Below are 20,774 nucleotides of genomic sequence, written 5' to 3'. Positions count from 1 at the left end.
AGAGCGAGAGCGAAGTGCTCTAATAGGGTGATATGGTACTACAAGGTCATTAAGATAAGATGAGGCCTGATTATTTAAGACCTTGTATGTGAGGAGCAGGATTTTGAATTCTGGATTTAACAGGAAGCCAAAACAGGAGAAATCTGCTCTCTCTTTCTAGTCCCTGTCAGGACTCTTGCTGCAGCATTTTGGATTAACTGAAGACTTTTCAGTGAGTTTTTAGGACATCCTGATAATAATGAATTACCATAGTCAAGTCTGGAAGTAATAAATGCATGAACTAGTTTTTCAGCATCACTCTGAGACAGGATATTTCTAACTTTAGAGATGCTGCGCAAATGGAAGAAAGCAGTCTTACATATTTGTTTAATATGTGCATTGAAGGACATGTCCTGGACACGGTGACTCACAGTGTTACTGGAGGCCAAGGTAATGCCATCCAGAGTAAGAATCTGGTTAGATACCATATTTCTAAGATTTCCAGGGTCGAGTAAAATAACCTCAGTTTTATCTGAATTAAGAATCAGAAAGTTAGCGGCCATCCAGGTCTTTATGTTTTTAAGACATTCCTGCAGTTTAACTAATTGACATGTGGCAGGCTTTGATTTACATATAAACTCAGAAATATCAGATAAATCAGGAAGATGAAAAGTGAAAAACGGCGCAAAATAGACAAAAGGTTCTGGAGAGGGGACAGACACAACATTTGAACTGAGTTGCTGGTGGATGTTATTGATTCAGCATCAATAACATCCACCAGCAATGCAGTGGCTGAACAGCATCAAGGAGTTACAGATTTCCGAAGAATAAAAGTTTGGTGATAAAGCGTTGGGGGGTTGAATTAGTTTGTTGAGAACTAAAAACAAAATCATTGCGTTACCCTCATAAGAACTGATAATACCCAGTGTTGGTCAAGTTACTTGAAAAAAGTAATCAGTAACTAATTACTGATTACTTCCCCAAAAAAGTAATCCCGTTACTTTACTCATTACTTATTTTCAAAAGTAATTAATTACTTAGTTACTTAGTTAATTAGTTACTTTTTAAAAACACGATTTACAACCTGAAGAGGTGATAAAGTGATAGATCTTTCAGCCCAATTCTACTTTTTCTGCATAATCCATCATACAAAATGTAATCAGATGGAAAAGTCTCTTTTTAAAACTTGTTTTATTAGTTTTAATCTTTTAACTTTATGCATCAAGCAAAGATTTAATTATATGCAACATTCTCTGACTGGAAGAAATTAGTTTAACATTTAAACCTATTTTCTGCACATTCCAGCACATAAAATAAAATATTTTTGTGTTTACACTCAGTCTTTCAAATAGATGCAAGTAAAACACAGCAGAACATAAATAAAGTCAAAGACTCAGCGGTCCTGTTGCTCTATTTTCACCTGTAAAGCAGGGGCAGGCGGAGGTTTACCCTGGTGCAGGTGTGCCGCGGTCAGTGGAAGAATCCGCGAGTTTCTCTGTGAGTTTCCCATTACGTCGTAGCTACTCGGTGCTTGCTCGGAAGTTTAGGGGTTTTTTCGCTGTAAAAAGAAGTTTTCTTCCCACGCACAACGGACACTAATGTTTTTGTCACTTTTTATGGAATCAAACTCAAAGTAAGGTCAGTACTTCCACGCTTTAAACGCTGCACGCTCATACTCTCTCCCACAATCGATATGTGATCCATTGTTGATCTGCACACAGCTGTTGTCACGAACGGCGCACTCGCTTACGTCAGTGTCGTGAGACATTCTCGCAAAAAATCACGGTTTTAGTAACGCAGTAACGCAGCGTTCCTACGGGAAAGTAACGGTAATCTAATTACCGTTTTTGCAATAGTAATCCCTTACTTTACTCGTTACTCGAAAAAAGTAATCAGATTATAGTAATACGTTACAAGTAACGCGTTACTGCCCATCTCTGATAATACCTGAGTAGAAACTTTGTTTGGCCTTGTTGATGGAGTCTTTATACTGAAGTATGGTATTTGTAGTTTTCTGCATCAACAGTTAAACCAGATTTCTTGTATGTACGCTCTTGCTGCCGAGCTTTGGCCTTCAATGCTCGAGAATGTCAACATCAATGTTCTTGATGTTGCGGAACAAGATGAGATGGGTTGGCTTGGTAGAGGAGCAGCTGAGAGTGAGGTTAAATGAAAGGAGGAAATGGTCAGTTATGGGAATTTCATCAGCAGAAAGATTTGAGGGCGTAAGACCAGAACAGCAGATCAAGTCCAAGGTGTGTCCTTTGGAGTGAGTGGGAAAGTCAATAAATTGTTTAAATCCAAAGCCCTTGAGACAGAAGGAAAAGTCTCTGGTGAGCAGAAGGTCCAGTGAGCTCATATGCAAGGCACTCTAGGGAGCTTAAAGTATCAACATTAACTGGCAGGACTTTCAAGTGCTGGCGAAAAATGATCATGAGGCCACCCCCCACGACCTGAGCAGCGAGGTTTAAAAAGTAAACAAACCCCGGAGGAGTGGATTTATTTAGCTGAGAAAAGTCATCGGGTTGTTTCCAGGTTTCAGTTAAACAGAAAAAGTCAAACTTACAGTCAGATAGGAGGTCTTGGATGAGAGGTCCCTTATTTGTCAGTGAGCTGATATTTAGAAGACCGAAGTTGAGTGGAGAATTTTCTTTTTTGCTAATTGCGGTGGGTGTCCTGGTCAGGTGGGCTAGAGATCGGTGGTTGACAGCCCGATCAGAGGTCCTGCGAGGGCGGCGAGTAGCAGACCAAAACGATTTAATTCCACTGGAGTTGAGGAAAATTCTGCGGGACCCACGATGGACGTATCTCCGGCGAGGCTGGAAAGTGATGTCCGGGTGGCAGTGGAGCGCCGCCGGCAATGGGAGCGACAGCTGTCCGCGAATGCGCAGGAGCTCAGCGGACATATAGCGGAGCAGTCCAGCATCAGGACAATCCAGAATAGTGCCGACCAGCTCAAAAACATCTCGGCCCACATCTATCCCAAAAAGGTAGACATCTTCAATGTCCTCGATCGACAGTCCCGCCAGGCACACGACACTCCAGTTTTTCCACCCGTCCATCGTGTATCTGGCAAGGAATGTCCTTCCAAGACAATCAGGCTCCCCTTAATTCAGCTTTCATCTTTCTTTTTGTTATTATATTTGTAGACTTGCTTTTCTGAACTCAATAAAAGCTGCTTTTGGATATATGGTCCGCACAAGTCAGCCACTAAAAACAAACCTGTCACGGTTCTGGGTCAGGTTGACCCAGTATTTTGAGTTATGTTTTGGTTTATTTTTGAATGATTGTTCTTTATGTTTCTCTGGTGCTTTGTTGGGTTTTATGATGAATCTGCCTTTCAAGTTACTTTGGTGTGTTTTTTTCCTTATTCTCTTAGTGCTTGTGATGATTATGATGATGTTCTATGTTCCAGCTTATTCTGGTTTATTCTTAGTTCTGCCCGTGTTAAGTCTGTGTTTCTTAGTCTGCATCCTTGTGTCTTATTTCCTGTTTTATTGTGAAAGTCTATGTCTTATGTTAGTGTGTGCCGCTTTGCTCCCCCTGTCTCGTTAGTCCAATTTCTCCCAGCTGTGTCTCCCTCCTGTTGCCCATTCCCTGATTACCACCCTGTGTATATTAGCCCTGTGTTTTCCTGTGCTCAGTGTCGCGTCGTACCCTCAAGCTGTGTGTTTCCTCGTGTGCCTCGCTGCAAAGTGTGAGTTTATAGTTTTCCCAGTTTAGTTTAGTATGCTTTTCCCCTGTCAGCAAATAAAGCTGAGTTTTTTAAGTTCATGCCTCGAGTCTGAGTGCCTGCATCTTGGGTCCAACTCCTGCCTGCCACACAGCGATTCATGACAAAACCATTTTAGAATATAATTCATTATTGTAACCTACTTGAAGTACAATTAGAGAATCATTCTGTGAATTTTATTTGTTTCTTTCTTGAGGTATTTCTGCTTTCCCAAAAAAGGAGCAGTTCTAAAAACCATTCTTACAACACCTATTACTGTTGGCACCTAATAACTGGCCCTCCATGATGCAGGCTCTGCTGGAGCATTCTTCTTGTTAAAAGGGAGTTTTTCCTTCCCACTGTCTTAATGTGGTGTATCGATATGATACACCACATTAATTGCACTGAAAGTAGCTGTTCATAACACCACGTCTGTGAGACAGTTATGAGTATGAGTTGTGTGGATTTTTTTAAATTTTTTTTGCAGAAAGCTCCACGTTTTTGAGCAGGACATGGGAAACAAAAGCAAAATTATTATTGATGTAACTGGAAATATTACAAAGGATTGTCGTGGAGGTTTTTTAAATCAACTGCAAATGCTTGATGAGCGTCTTTTGATCTGGTTTAATCACATGCTACAGCATGGAGAGACAGCAGCCTGGTAAGACGCCCATGCTGCTTTCTCTGAAGATGAAAACGGCGCTTCTTTAAATGCAGGGGGAGACAAAAACATTCCACAGCTCTTATGTGTTGCCCCATCACAGGAGCCTATACCTTCAGCTCTGTCCTTGAAATCTTCCATTCAAAAACAAATTACGACTATGTTTTCCCACTTAGCCATCACCTCTATTCTTCTAGAGATAAGCAGGAGGGCCCATGCTATATATCTACAAGAGGGCCATATAAAATAAGTAAACATACAGAGTAGCACATTAAACATCATGAAAACAGTGTGAACAAACTGATAACACTCGAATGTCACATGATCTGATTGGTTTCTTCTAATTAGTGGGGTGTGTAAATAGTGACATTTGCTGGAAAAGGGAATGGGCATTTAGAGGCTTTGCTGTTGATCGTTCTCTCTTCTGTTCTCTCAGTTTTCATGTACACCTCTAGACATGTAGCCACATCAAATTAATTTAAGGTGACTGTGAATGATTTAAAAAAATTTTTTTTGATGTTTTTCAGTGTTTTTGCGGATATGAAAATCTGACAGGAAACAACTGTGCTAAACAAAGACACCATGAAAAGTGATTGCAACTACTGGAGGTTTCTGAAATCTTCTTTGGAAATTTCAAAACTATCACTGTCACCATGCTGGTTTCTAAACAATAAACAATAAACAAACCAAAAAAGACTTGATGAGGAGGTCTAAGTTTGACAGTGAAACAGTTTGCTAAACTTGTCAAATACACGCCGTAAGTCAATGAGCTTAAAACTGATAATATTGCTTTCTCCATTCTGCCCATTACCCAACTTAGGATAGGGAGCCATCTGGGCTAGCCTACTCCACACCCCACCTCTGTGAGCAGATGATGAAATCAGCCTTGACCATCTGTGTCCCCGGCCTATGCACCACCTTAAATGTAAAAGGCTGGAGAGCCACGTACCACTGGGCGATCCAGGCATTGGCATCCTAATAGCTGAGAGAGTCGACTGTCCATTGGATGGCCATGAACTACTTCTTCACCGCACAGAACCAAGCGTCTCCTCCAACAGGGTCCTTCTGATATACACCACAGGGTGGTGTCCCCCTTACCTGCAGGGGCAAAACGGCCCCCCTGTTCGAGGAGTCTCTCTGCAGAATAAAAGGGAGGGGGAAGGGGTTCCCTACAGAGAGCCTTCTTAACCTGCACGAATGCCTCCTGGGACTGCTCCGTCCACTGGACCAGATCTGGGGCACCCTTTAGGGTGAGATCAGTCAAGGGGCTGCTCAGGTCAGCCAGCGCCAAGTACCGCCTCACCTCCTTTTTGGCCATGGGAGGTGGGCAGGATATGATGGCTGCTGTTGTATCCATCTGCGAGAGCACCAGATATCCCAGATAGAGTCCCTCTCTCTGTTGAACTGCGAACTTTTTCAAATTAGGTTTAAGTCCAGCATGGCCCAGGGACTCCAGTAGTGCGGCCACTCGCTGGACATGCCCCACCCAGGTGTCGCTGTGGATGATAACATCCTCCTAATAAAGCAGCACATTATGCCACGTGTACATTCAGCACCCATTCCATGTGGCGTTGAAAGGTGGCTGGTGCTCTGAACAAGAACAGAAGTGTGATAAATTCGTAAACACTGCACGTTGTGAAGAAGACTCTTGGGAATCTGCCAGTGACCCTTGGTTAAATCAAGTGTAGAGACAAAATGTCGGTCCAAGAGCTCATCGACATGGGCATCAGATCAGCATCAAACTGTGACACTTAATAAACATACACAGATACAGAGTGATGCATGAAACATTATGATAACAGTGTGAACAAACTGATCAATGGGAGTTGTGGTCACATGATCTCACTGGTATCTTCTGCACTCAAAAAAAGGAAATTGGGTGGTTGTTACATTTACAAAAGTCTAACTTGTCATTTGAACAAAATAATTTTGTGTTTCTATGGAGAACACAATTAAATCATGTTGGATCTGCATGAAATTCAACAACTTTCTTCTTGTTCAGATGACATGACACAATCTAGGAAGAGTGGTTAGTTGCCTGGACTCATGAAATTCACAAAAACACACGAGATTTCAAACCACAGGAAGACAACCACACACACACCACGTGTATGCTGTTACTATTTATTATGGTTTAACTTGTCAAGGACAAAAACATAAAGAAAATTCTGCATCATAGGTTTCCTACATTTGTTAAGTCTGTATTAACAGCTCAATGCCATGGTGGGTCGTGCTGTTGACCTCTCCAGGATGTAACCTGCCCCTCTTACCAAATCACTTCCGGAGCCCAGATAGATAAGAAGATGGGTGGATTGGAAGTTGCTGTAAATCCGTTGAATTTTTGTTGAACATTATGTAATATGAATACAACATGTACTACAGATGTAAGTTACATTTGTTCATTCAAGAAGATTATCGTTGGTGTAACAAACAAATATTTTACTAGGTCATGTAACAAGACTGAATTTTGATGTGCCAAAGTGATATAAAATAAAAAATAAATAAATTTAATTAGACTAACTTGGTACAAACATGTTGATTGAATAAAAGTCAACTTAATTGAATGTTAATGTTACTATTATGTTAAACCTACAAACATATCGTGTTGAAACAACACATTCAAGATGGATTAATAGAACATGATTTGTTTCGATGGAATATAAGTGGCAAGATAAAATTACGTTCATCCAATGAATTATTTTTTTGAGTGGGGTGTGGAAATAGTGACTTTTGCTGGAAAAGGGAATGGGCATTTAGAGTTTTTGCTAGTGAATTTTCTCTGTGTTCAAATTTTTTCATGCATACTGCTATACATGGAGCCACATCAAATTGATTTAAGGTGGGTGTGAAGGACATTAAGAATGGATGGGGTTTTTGGGGTTTTTTTTGTGAAGGATGTTAAGAATGGATTTTTTTTAGGGTTTTTGCACAGATGCATTGTGGATACATCTCTGGCCTGATGAAAAACTGACATGGAACCATTGTGGTAAAACAGATGGCATAAAAAGCGGATGTAACTACCACAGTTTTCTGAAATCTTCTTTTGAAATTTCAACATGATCACTGTCACCATACTGGTTGCAAAAAAAAAAAAGAAAAAAAAAGGAAACAACAGTTTGCTCAACTTGTCAATTACAAGTCATGCCAATGAGCTCAACACTGATAATCCTCCTTTCTTATACATTTTATGACAAAGTTTTATCAAATAAACTTCATGTTTTTTTCAATGTGATCACAAAAAAGTGACTGAGTCCATCCACTCAGCAGGAAAGTGTTAGGTACATCTGTGTGGCAGGTGGAGGGTTAGAGGCCAGCAAATTTGACCACAATGTGGGACATAGAGGGGTTAGAGTGACAAATGAAGAAACCTAAAAACAAATTTAGAGGAAAGCTTTAATAAGGGTCAAAACCTGCTTTGTCCATTTTAATAAAACAGGTAAGCTAAACAGATTATCCAATCCCCCTGTGCTTCCCCCCTTTCTTTTCACTTTCTTCTTATCTCTCAGCTGCCTACAGCAATAATTAGCTCTTCCTCATCCAGGCTCTGCTGGAGGTTTCTTCGTGTTAACCGGGAGTTTTTCCTTCCCACTGTCACCAAAGGATTGTTTATTGATTAGGTTCTATTTTTTAAAAGGTTTTGGGGGTTTTAAATTACAATACATTATTGTTGTGATTTGGTACAACATAAACAGAAGTGAATGGAAATTAATTACAAGCACCACCTTGATTTTTTCCATTAATATATTTATTCTCCTGAAGATTCACTTCAAACCATGTGCTCTAACCTTTTAATTCAGCTTTCATCGTTCTTTTTGTTATTATATTTATAGACTTGTTTTTCTGAATTCAATAAAAGCTACTTTTTAAAGATATATGGTGCTCACGAGAAAGCCACTAAAAAGCAACCATTTTAGAATATAATTCATGATTATACACAGGACTCGAACACAAAGAGTGAACTTAAAATGGTAGCTTTATTGTTGGGAGAATCATTCATAGAAACAAACTAAGACCCTGAACATGAAAATTAAACTAAACCACTTGGAAACCAGAAAGACAGCCAGATTTACAATACATGAGGAGGTACGGTGTGGGGAAAACACAGGGCTTAAATATACCAGGGAATAACGAGGGGATGGGAAACAGGAGGAGAGCACAGCTCGGACTAATCAAACATGACAAGACAAAGGGGCAACACTTAAAACACAGGACACAGACTATCAAAGAAAAAGAGGAAACAAGAGACATTCACAAAGACGCCGACTTGACACTGAGACAACTGACTGGGGGGACAGAGGGCACAGACAAGTGACTACACGAGGAACACGGGGAAGGCAAAGTAACAGAAACCTAAGGAACTAAGAATAACACAAGCGGAACACAATAAAGAGAATGAAAGTAACAATAATCAAAGAACATAAATTAACCAACAAACATAAAACCCTGGGTCACAGACCCAGCACCGTGACAGTTTAGCAGCATGTCTGTTACTGTAACCTACTTTAAATACAATTAAGTGCAATTATAAATTTTTTCTGTGAATTTTAGATGTTTTCTTAATGTGGCTTTTCTGCTTTCACAAAAAAAGAAACAATTATAAAAACCATTCCTCCAACACCTATTACTATATGCTAATAGTTACTACTTTGATGATTACTACTCACATAATGTTAGACAGGTCTGCAGGAAGGAGAGCAGAAAGGTGAAGATGTCCGTGCAGAGTGCAGGGAGATCCGCGAGGACTCCACCTTCTCTGCTTGTCTTTCTGTAAAAGTCACCACACACCACTGATTCAATTCAATTCACTTAAATTTTATTTAAATTAGCGTCAAATCACAACAGTCTTCTCAAAGCACTTCTAAGGCGCCCCCAACATACAAACAAAACTGACCAATCAGAAGACCCCCTGTGAGCAAACACTTTGGAAACAATTGGAAGGAAAAATTCCCTTTAATAGAAGAAACCTCCAGCACAACCAGGCTCAGGGAGGGGTGGTCATCTCCTGTGACCAGTTGGGGTGAGAGGAGGAAGACAGGGCAAAAGACATACTTACTTTACTTACTTACTTACTTACTTTACATGCTGTGGAAGCGTGCCAGTGGAAATAATGATGTATGATTCAATGCAGAGAGGTCTATTAATTAAGAAGCAGAAAGTTAGACGTCATCCAGGTCTTTATGTCTTTAAAACATTCCTGCAGTTTAACTTATTGGTGTGTGTTATCTGGCTTCATGGGTTGATAAAGTTGGGTGTAATCTGCATAGCAGTGAAAATGTATGCTTTGTGTTCTGAATGATACTGCTTAAGGAAAGCATGTATAATGTAAAATGGTGTAGAACTGGAACCCTGTGGCGCTCCATAATTAGAAATTTATTGTGTAAAGAAGACTCTCCATTTGCATGAACAAATTGTAATCTAATAGATAGATATGATAAAAACCACTGCAATGGTACTGAAAATAGCTGTCTTTAATGTCACGTCTGTGAGACACAATTATGAGTATTTTTTTTCCTTCATTATTACTAGTATCTATCATTACTAGTTAACGTTAAAGGATTGGCTCAACAGTGTTTTGACTTTTTGTCAGCCTGCCTACAGTGCTGAAGAGAAACCTAGGGTTGTTCTTATTTTCTTCAGTGATAATTAATAAGATGTCCTAGCTTTATGGGGGGTTGCTGAATTAAAGAAAGGAATTAAAGATGGCTGTAAAAGAAGTTAGGATGTTGAAGTTGGTCAGGTTTATAGTCTAGCTTTTTTTTTCTTTGTTTTTAGAGAGATTTTGCACAGATGCATAGTGAATACATCTCTGGTCTGATGAAAAACTGACAGGAAACCATTGTGCTGAACACAGACAGCAAGGAAAGCCGATGTAACTACCGCAAGTTTCTGAAATCTTTTTTTGAAATTTCAAGATTATCACCTTCACCATCCTGGATGCAAAAAAAACAAAAAAATCAGACCTGATGAGAAGATCTCGAGCTTGACTTGTTGATTAGCAAATGAGCTTAACACTGATAATCCTGCTTTCTTACACGTTTTATGACAAAGTTGTATGAAATAGAAGACGTCCACAGGACAAGACTCAGCAGTCCATCTGCATCTTAAGGGCAAAGGTCACTCTTTCGAGGATGCCAATGTTCACATTTTGGACAGAGAGGACAGATGGTTTGAAAGAGGAGTGAAAGAAGCCATCTATGTCCACTGTGAGTGACCATCTTTGAACAGAGGCGGGGCTTACGACACCAACTCTCTGCCATCTATAATCCAGTTTTGAGATCCCTTCCCAGTCCCAGACGCCTTAACGCCCACTCACATCCTGGGCCATCTGATCTCAGGAATTCGCATGATAAGGTGGGGCCAGGTTTCACAATGAACTCACCTGAAACTCTGGTTGATTGGGACCCACACCCAGTTTCACACCTTGGCTCAGGCGATTAGAGGATCATCAGGGGGTCCTTTTGTCCCTCTGTGGGGGGTCACTCCCACTAGGTTTATATCTGGGACTCTCCACCATTTGACCTTAGAACTGAAGAAGCTTCTCGGATGAGAGGTGAAACGTCTTCAAGCAACTTAAAGAAGTCCAGACTCTTTTCTTTGCAAGCTCCTTTGACTGTATGAAATAAACTTCATTTAGTCAATGTGACCACAAAAAAAGAAAAGAAAAGAAAAATGACTGAGCCCATCAAGTCAGCAGGAAAGTGTCAGGTAAATCTGTGTTGGAGGCCGGCAACTAAGCTGGAGTCCTACCAGTAGCCACGCAGAAGGTCAGCAACAGTGTTGATGATGGCGACATTCTGGAAGCCAGCAGCAACAGCAAAGTTGATGGGACTTTATTTTTTCCAGCCTGTAAGGTATTTAGTTCATTTATAAGCTATGTTTTGCTTCCAGGCTGTGACAGATGTTTTTATGCTCTCTGTGAGCCCAGAGAACTGAACAAGAAATGCTTTGAAATTAGAATAGAATAGAATAGCTCTTTATTGTCACTGTTACAAGAACAATGGAAGTCAGTTTGGCATCTCTCCGTGTGAAATACACAATAGCCTAAGTAAGTATTTACATAATAACACAGACAGATTTACATTTACACAAGAAAGATATGTACAACTTAGTCATACACCTGCATACATATAGATACACCCATACATACATACACATACATACACATATGTATATATTAGGGGTGCAACGATATTCGTGTCGATATTGAACCGTTCGATACAGTGCTTTCGGTTCGGTACGCATATGTATCGAACAATACAACATTTGTAATTTATTTTATCAACTTTCCTTCTGACGATGCTGTCTGTGTTGAGCGCTCAGTGAATCTGTGTTCGACTACTCCGCCTAGGCTGCACTGTCGAGCGCAGATCCACTGAGCGCTCAACACAGACAGCATAGTCAGAAGGAAGAGCGCAGGGCACCTCCCCCACCCTCATTCAGATCTGGCGTTTGGAATTATTTTGGTTTTCATGTGATGTATGACCCTGAAGGTAAGCGAGTCATGGACTAAAGTAAAACAGTATGTTGGATGTGCCATGCAATGCTCAATTACATGGGTGGGAACTAGTGTGTTAGCACAGTTAGCTCGTTAACGTGTTGGCCGTCTAGCCCCATGCACGGGGGGCGATCGGCGGTAGCTCGTTAACGGAGATTTGCCGTGTTGTGGCGTTAAGGTCATTTCAACGAGATTAACCTGAAAGCACTAGTGGGAGCACAACGAATATGACTGCACATTTACGCCGACATCATCCTAGTGCAAAGACAAAAACAACAAGCATGCTACTAACTTTAGCCGAGTCATTTAGACAGCTGTTAGCACAGGATTCTCCTTATGCTGCTGAGAATATAGCCCAGAAGAAGCGGATAGTATAGCTTTTATTTTGGAAAGAGCCATTTCTCTGTAATAAACTCTCTTTTCCAAAGATGAGTGATTCCTCAATCAGTTACAGGGCTCGCAATATCGCTAGCCCGACGTCCTGGAGCTAGCGATTTTTTCAGTCGGGGTACCAAAATCTATCTCTGCCCTGCCCGTCGGGCTATTGTAGGAAGGAAAATATATGTCAATGCTTTTGCATTCTTTCGGAAATGTAGCTGGGCAATTATGTCATTGGCATCGGTGAGCCACTGTCAATATGTGACATATTGAAATCGCGTTTGAATTTGCGCTTGTTTTTTTGCTTTCACTTTGCAATCGTGCGAACTGTGTATAGAGAGCGACAGCACTGATCTGTGAGTGATGATAATTTGTGCACCAATTCCTCTGACATCGTCTTATTAATCGTTAGCTTACTATGCAAACATGACAAGTGAAATCTCCCGCAGCTTAAACATGTGAGAGGTTGATCGCGCAGAGAATCGCTGAGCTTATGTGAGTACGTGTGTAAAAGCAGCAGGATTTATATTTGACTACGATGGCCTGGATGACTGAGAACCTTCACAGACAGATATATATTTTAGTTCTGCTGAGCCAAATAAGACAGGTCAGGGTGAAGAAGTGACAGCCAAAGAAAAGCTTACCACAAAACGGAGAAGTTATGACAAATCAGACTATAAGGCAAAAAGAAAGTGCAGCTTTATGGTTTCATGGACAAAAGAATTTCTGTGGCTGCAATATGACGAGCTAAATAACCAGGGCTGCACATAAGTGGTCCGCAGGTGCGCATTCGCTGTCAAAATAAAAAACATGCACAAGGGTTAGGGTTAAATTTAAAAACTGTACTTTTGAGTTAAAATATATATTTATAATTTTAATAAATGACAAATTAAAAAGGCATGAACATTTTTTTGTATCGAAAAAATATCGAACCGAACCGTGAATTTTGTGTATCGTTGCACCCCTAGTATATATACATGCATACGCATGCGTACGTACATACACACACATATTTCCACATACACACTTACACATATTTATACAGACCCATGCATGCCATCTGAGGAGCAGGTGCATTGTGAGGTGCAGCGTGTGATCAGTGATATCCCACATTGAGTGGGGGGTGGGGGGTGCTGTTGCTACTATAATAAATATGGTTATTACAAATACAGTTTACAGAGGTAGGAAGGTTGGTTGCATTATAGTATAAATAGAGATATGATGAATAAATAAAATGTAATGTCCATGAGTACTATACGCTTGGCTTGACACAGGGCAGGAGGAAAGAAACAGACATAGGGATGAGACAGACAGAAGAGATAGAGAGGGCAAGAAGCATGATGGACTGGGGAGAATGCACATGACAGACAGCGGAGACATGGAATGAAACACAAGGAGGGGAACATGTGAACAGAAAAGGGAGACAAAACATAAGGACATGATTAGGACCTGGAGAACGAGGGAGTGAGAGACACTGAGGGGGAGAGAGCAATCATGAACACAGAGGAAGACCAAACACAGACATGACTGTGGAAATATACACAGAGGACATGTGTTGGTTCTTTTATGAAAGAAGACGATCCACACAGACTCTAAATATGACTTTATCTTTCCTTTATTCAAACTATCAAAGGTTTGAATTAAAAATCTCTTTGCTCCGTAGATGATCTAAAGGAACAAAGAGCACCATACCCAGACTGTAAATGCTTTTTATTATGTGTGATAAACAGGACACTGAGGTGATTGTTAAAAAATTGGATGAAAGCCACGGTTTCCTTATTTGGCTGAGATCCAGCACTTCAGCTCACATTTCCTCTTCTGCAGTTTTTGGGGCATCTCATTATGTGGAGACGCCACCTCACCCATCACTGTGGCAACCACCTCTCACCCTCTGGTCATACCTGCATAAACAGATAGTGAGAAAAAGGTCTGGAAGATGAGTGGAAGATGGGGTGGGTGCAGTTTTCTCTGAGGTGGGGTCAGGTGGGCTGTCCCGGGCTCTGTGGGGCTGAGCGGCGCTGCTGCACTGGGCCCCCTTTCCCTGGAGGGTTGCAGAGTATGGGGGTGCCTACTGGGGTCAGCAGGGGAGCTGGCCACAGGGAGGGGCCCCTCCCTTCCTTCCCTCCCCATCTCCAGCTGCCTCCCTCTTCCCGCTCCACCACAATCACCCACACATGCAGGGCCTTGGGGTAAAGATGTGTCACCAGGGTGCAGGGGAGGCATCCCCCCCCCCCCCTCTGTCCCCATCTGGCTGCCTGTGCCTCAATTTTATCCCACAACTTAGACATTCTCATTACTCACACTCTCATAACACATACATATAGGATCTTGGGGGTGGGCACGCTACACGGAATCCAAAAGACCATCAGGGTGTCGTCGTTGCCCACCTCTCAATTTTAAATACACGTAGACATTGAGGGCTATCAGGAGGGGCTATGCGCTTACCTGCTGCTCTCTGGCAGGTAGCTCCATGCCCTCCTGGGTTTTAAAGGCACCTTAGAACACACATGCATCAACACTACATATGAGCGGGCGGAGGGAGGTTTGGAGTCTTCACACACCCCCGTTCTCTGCGGCCTGCTGGAGCGGGGGGGCTAGGAGGAGCAGTTGGCCTTCCGACTGGGGTCTGGAATGTAGCTGCTGCAGAGACTCAGGTCTTTTGGAGTGAAGGGCCCACTCCTGAAGACCTTCTATGACTCTGTGGTGACCTCAACCATCTTTTATGGTGTGGTCTGCTGGGGTGGCAGCATCTCTGCCGGGGACAGGAAGAGACTGAACATGCTGATCCGAAGGGCCAGCTCTGTTCTAGGATGCCCTCTGGACCCAGTTGTGAAATTAATATTTTTATGGATTAAAATTGCTACTCCTCTTTGTCTAGAATTATAACAGGCTGAAAACACATTAGGAAACTCAGGTTTTTAAGTTCATTCAAACCTGTGACAGGCCTGTGAGTCTCTTGTAATAAAACAACGTCTGCCTGCAGGTTTTTAAGTTGGTTAAATTTTTTTTTTTAACCTTTTTTCTCTGGAGCCAGCTTCGTGCACATTCCATGTGACAAATCTTAGTGCGACCATAGTTGTGTGTGTATGGTGAATGATGTACGCTGTGTGTCTCGCTTACACGGGTGAGGAAAATGGAAACACATCATTTGTTTGTAAATAAAGAGAAGAAAAAGAGGAAGAGAGAGAGGAAAAAAGGAATAAAAACGGAAACATCCAAATTAAGGCATTGACTGAGAGTGACAGTGACTGTATACTGAATTAGCAAACTGATATTACAAAGTTAAACAGATGTTAATACAAGAGAGTGTGAGTAAAGAGAATAGTGTAGCAGTGTGCGGTCAATACAGCCACGGAATGGTGCCGGGGTCGCAGTACATCTGTCCGTCTATGTAGGGCCGGTCCACGGCGATGACGGGAGCCTTTCTGGATAAAACTACATTAGACTGGGAACAGGACCTTGCGTTGTTCCAGGATCTCTTTGGGGAACTGGTCGTTCACGCTGAAATCCGTTCCTTTCAGCTCTCTGCCACGACTCTTCACCTGCTCCTTCTGCTTGAAGTGGCCGAATTTGGCCACAATAGGACGTGGTCTCCTGCTTCCTGTCTTCGGAGCCCCAATGCGATGCACTCTCGCTTCGACTTCTGCAACAGCCTCTACTCTGGTGTTACCTTGTCATCTATTGGCCGACTACAGGTGGCTCAAAACGCTGCGGCAAGGCTTCTGACTGGCACACGCAAATGAGAGCACATATCTCCTATACTTGCCTCGCTACACTGGTTGACAGTTTTCGAATTGATTTTAAGATTTTGACACTTGTTTTTAAATCATTGCATGGACTAGCTCCTATTTGTCTTTCTGATCTTTTAAATTGGTATACTCTGGGGAGATCTTTGAGGTCTGTGGACCAAAAGCTGCTAGTTGTCCTTGGGTCTAGATTAAAACACAGAGGAGATTGGGCTTTTGCTGCAACTGCTCCGAAACTGTGGAATAAACTGCCTTTACATATCAGGACCTCTTCAACATCAGATACTTTTAAAACTCTGTCTAAAGATCCATTTTTACTCCTTGGCTTTTAATTCTGTATGAGTCTGTCATTATTTTATTCTAATTTTTCTCTCATCTTTGATTTTACTTTCTTTTAAAAATTTTGTAGAATTTTATTTTATTGTAGGCCTACGGCACTTTGTTCAACACCTGTTTTTTTAAAAAGTGCTATATAAATAAAACGGATTTGATTCGAAACTGATTTGATAAAACCCTTTTGAGTTAAAAAACATTTGTGCTTTGTGTCATTAAATGTGATTAATCAAGATTAATTAATTAATTACAAAGCCTCTAATTAATTAGATTGTTTTTAATTGAGTCCCATCTGGGTGTCTTTTGTCAGCTAGCAGCTGGTTTATTTGTGCTGCCAGACGCTCGTGGAGTGCAGTCAGCTTCTTAAGCCAGTAGGCGTGAACCATGTCAGAGCCTGGTGCTGTCCAACTCTCCATACTGGAAACCCTCTCTTGGATGTCTGCCACTGTGATGGTTACTGGACCCTGTTCAGGGTGGTTGCTGTGGTCTGCCCCCAGATCCACTAACCACTGAGCATTACCGTTATGGGTTGCGTCCTTCTCCCATATGCTTTTCCAGTATTCCTCAGTCTCCAGCCTTGGAGGTGCTGTTCTCATATTCCCCTGCTACTGAGTATACACCTTGGCTGTTTCTGTGGAGAACAGCTGGTTTATTCTCCTGCCTTCGATCTCTCTGGTGTACCTCTTCAAGCTGCGAGTCGTTGCTTAGCAGTTTTCAAGGCCTCAGGTATGGACAGCTTGCTGTACTTCAGAGGCACCTTCTTCATCGTACCTTTCTGCAACTCCGATAGTTGGCTAACCTCCCTCCGTGCTACCTTGTTCTTAGCCTCTAGCCTCCTTCTCCATGGAGGGTACTGCCCCTTGTGGCTGTTCAACTTGTAGACAAGCATCTCACTGATCACTGCTGCCATATTGTAGATCGGCTTGTTAGTCTCGGTAATGGTGGCTGTAGCCTGTATCTAGCAGACCTTCTGAGGGGCTTCACGTAGTCTTGGTACGGGGGGTCCAGGTTTCAAGCTTGGCCATGATCTAGTGATGGGTAGATGAGGCCTCGTGAAGCGTTTCAGCACATTCCCCAAACTGTATCGATACTGAGTCGACACAGTGTTGCTGTTTTGCTCCATACTGTCACCTGCTGGACTTTAAGTATCATTGCAGGCAACTTACTTGAGACTCACAACAGGCACTGATTCAATGACCTAGTCATACTTGTATACACTGTGAGGTATTGTACTTTCCATGGAATCATTTTATATTTTTTACATTGCAAATATTGTAGACATCTTTAAAATATATTGTGAATGACATTAAGTGAAAATTAAAATGAAGGTATTGTGAATGTAACATTACTCATTTAAATGTATTTGACTCAGAGTTTATTATAAATTTCTATTCAGAAAAACAAGTTTATCCAATGCTTTTGCATTCAGTCCATTGCGTTTTTGGACACCATTTCCTCAGCTCATAGGGCTCAGATGGAGCTGGGGTACACAAAAACTGTAAACCCAGGTGGAAAAGGTTCGGATAAGATGTCTTCCTATTTCCCCAGTACGTTAAAGGATCCTCTGATCTTGGAATGTTTCTCTCCAACACTTTCCACAATACTAAGGGATTGTCTTTTATAAAAAAAATAAATAAAAAAATTCAGGACTGCCTGGTCAAAAACAGTCTTCCTAGATGCTTGATTTCAAAATAATAAAACATAATGAAAAAAAAAATGATAATAATGCTGCTCAATGTCTATATAGGCCTACCTGTGTTATTCTCGGTGTGTTTGTCTCCTCATTTTCATGTTTGGCTCTGTAATGCCTAAACATTGAGGAGGTGCTTTTGTTTGTGTAAGAAAGCTCCGCAGAACAGATGCGACATTTAACCTGCATAAAATGAAATAAATACTTTACACTGCAGGTCAAATGATCCCACACAGCAGAAACTTTTCTTTTTCTTTTGGGCTCCATATTTTTATGGAGAGATGTGTATTATCTGTTTCTTTGCGAGAGTAATTTTGTTTTTGTTTTTTGGTGGCGACTCATTCCGTTGACAGATGCAGATGTGGTACCTTTTAAACACAGTTTGGAGCGTTGGCAATGAGCGATACAGCAGCTGTATCGATCACGTGGCTTTTTCTTAAAGCGACACACGCACCGATACAGGTTTCGCTCTGTGAGCTTGATACATGCGCCGGTGCCTCAGTGTTGCTGGACCCATCACTACCATGATCCTATCTTTCAGGTCAGTTCCTCTCGCACTCAACAATCCTTCTCCTATCGCACTTGGGGCTAAAATTACCAGTTTATGATGTATCTGCTTCACATTAACACATCAAGTAAAAAACAAAACAAAACAGTTTATTTGTTTATTTGCACATAACGATTAGATTGTAACTTGTTTTCTTCTAGCTCTGTTTTGCCCTCCACCACTCCTGAGAGAAATACCTGGTTTTTCAAATGCTATATGAGCCGTACCAACTTTTCCCTCACTGTATCTGTGAGTCTGTCTGTGAGAATTTCTGTGGCTGTGTGGTTTAGCACAGAAGTTTCCTTTCTCTCCGACAGCTTAGACTCTCAGTCGTACTCTATCCACTGACAGTGAAGGATCTCTGTCTGCTTTTTGTGTCTTCAGACATTTGAGTTTGTTGATCTTAACCTAATTGGTGAGTTCTTTTCTTTATTTTCTGTTTCTTGCTTAAAAAATAGCTTTAGTATTCAAAGTGGTGATAGAGCTGCTTTTCATTTTACTGGATTGTTTGATGCCAGGTCAGAATTGGCAGGAAACCTGCTAGGGTGTTTTTTTTACTTTTGAAGTTTGACTTCAAGTTGACATTGTAAAAGGGTTTATTTTAAGTCAAACAATAACAGTTACACATCCAGGTGCCCAAACTGAAACGAAACCAAAATGAAACCAAAGAGAAAGGAAAGGTCTAATATATCCACCATCATCACTTTCTTAGTGGCTTACCTGAGTCAAAGTCAGGGCTGAAGCCTTTCACTTCCAAGTTTGTCCACACTGGCTTGTAAAGCTGATGTATTAAAAAAAATGTTCTTGAGTGATCACATCATGTTTCTGTGCCTTTCAAATGGCTTCTCACAGTTAAGTTGAGTTCTGCTCAGATATTTCCCCTGAGTTCAGAATCACCTTTATTTGGACAGGTTTATGCACACAAACAAGGACTCTGACTCCAGTTCACTTTGCTCTCTTCATGCCGTATAAGAAATGTTTATTCAATAGGCAGTTGTTGCATGTTATTTTTATTTAAGGTAAAAGAGAGTTTCAGTCGCAGTCCAGGTTTTCACTCATTTATTGCCTGAAGCAGTTCAAAAATAATTCATGTACATGGATCTCCTTCCAGTTAGAAACCCACAGTCTGCTGTGAGCAATTTCAGGACAGTTAGTCCTTTCTCATGTCACACTCTAATCACTCTTTCACACAGTTTGCATGGTTTCACTAAGAACACTCACAATCATGCTCTCATACAGTTTACAATAACACTATAAGTTGCAATAGCACTGATGTCAATGAGAAAATCACTTTTTTTCCCTTTAACCCAGACATCTAGTAAGGTTAACCTCCCTTTTATGAGCCACGGCAAATATTTCACATTAGAAAAATCATCAGGGAATGATCCGTGGACTCGACTACAGACAAAGGGCAAAGGACTCGTGATCACCGGTTTCAACTGTGACACGCAGAAGGTCGGGTGAATCCTAAGGGAAGCAGGCAACTTCAGCCTGACCGCTGAGGGGCTGATCTTCACTTACAAGGTTTTAAATAATCAGGCCCCATCTTATCTTAATGACCTTGTAGTACCATATCACTCCATTAGAGCACTTCGCTCTCACACTGCAGGCTTACTTGTTGTTCCTAGAGTATTTAACAGTACAATGGGAGGCAGACCCTTCAGTTTTCAGGCCCCTCTTCTGTGGAACCAGCTTCCACTTTGGATTTGGTTTAGTGTATATATACACTAACAGTAACAAATTTATAGCAAACATGTTCTGCAGTGTTGTATTCTGGGTGCTACTGAGAGCAGACTTTATATTTCCTCCTTCTAATATTAAACAACAGGGGAACAGAAGAAGACCAAACCGGCAGGGTCACCAAAGATGGCGGCCAAGCCAGCGGGAGCACAGAAGAAGAAAAAAGATGAGCCAGACAGACAACAGAAGAAGAATGTGGGAACAAAAAGGAAGCGAGGGCAGGCACCCACACGCCAACCAAGAGAAGACGTCAGGATGTTCAATATTCATGATCTTACTATTAATTTTAAAAAGAGTTACTGTAGTTAGATGTAGTACTTGTATTAAAACGTCAAAGCTTCTATTTGTTTGGCTTATTAGAGATTTAACTGAAAACCACATCAGGTGGTTCACTGTGATACTAAAATACCCCCAGTTAGTCTTTTGTATTCATTGTACTAGATAAATCAGGATGAATGTACTGTAGAAGTGAAAAGGAGTTTAGAGATATTAG

Source organism: Aulonocara sp. 'chitande type north' Nkhata Bay, linkage group LG5, assembly GCF_057382095.1.
Source record: "Aulonocara sp. 'chitande type north' Nkhata Bay isolate Kocher_YH1m ecotype deep benthic linkage group LG5, A_spYH_male_GT1.1, whole genome shotgun sequence".
NCBI classification, from domain to species: domain Eukaryota; kingdom Metazoa; phylum Chordata; class Actinopteri; order Cichliformes; family Cichlidae; genus Aulonocara; species Aulonocara sp. 'chitande type north' Nkhata Bay.
The sequence above is the reverse complement of the archived record's forward strand: the minus strand, read 5'-3'. Positions refer to the sequence as shown.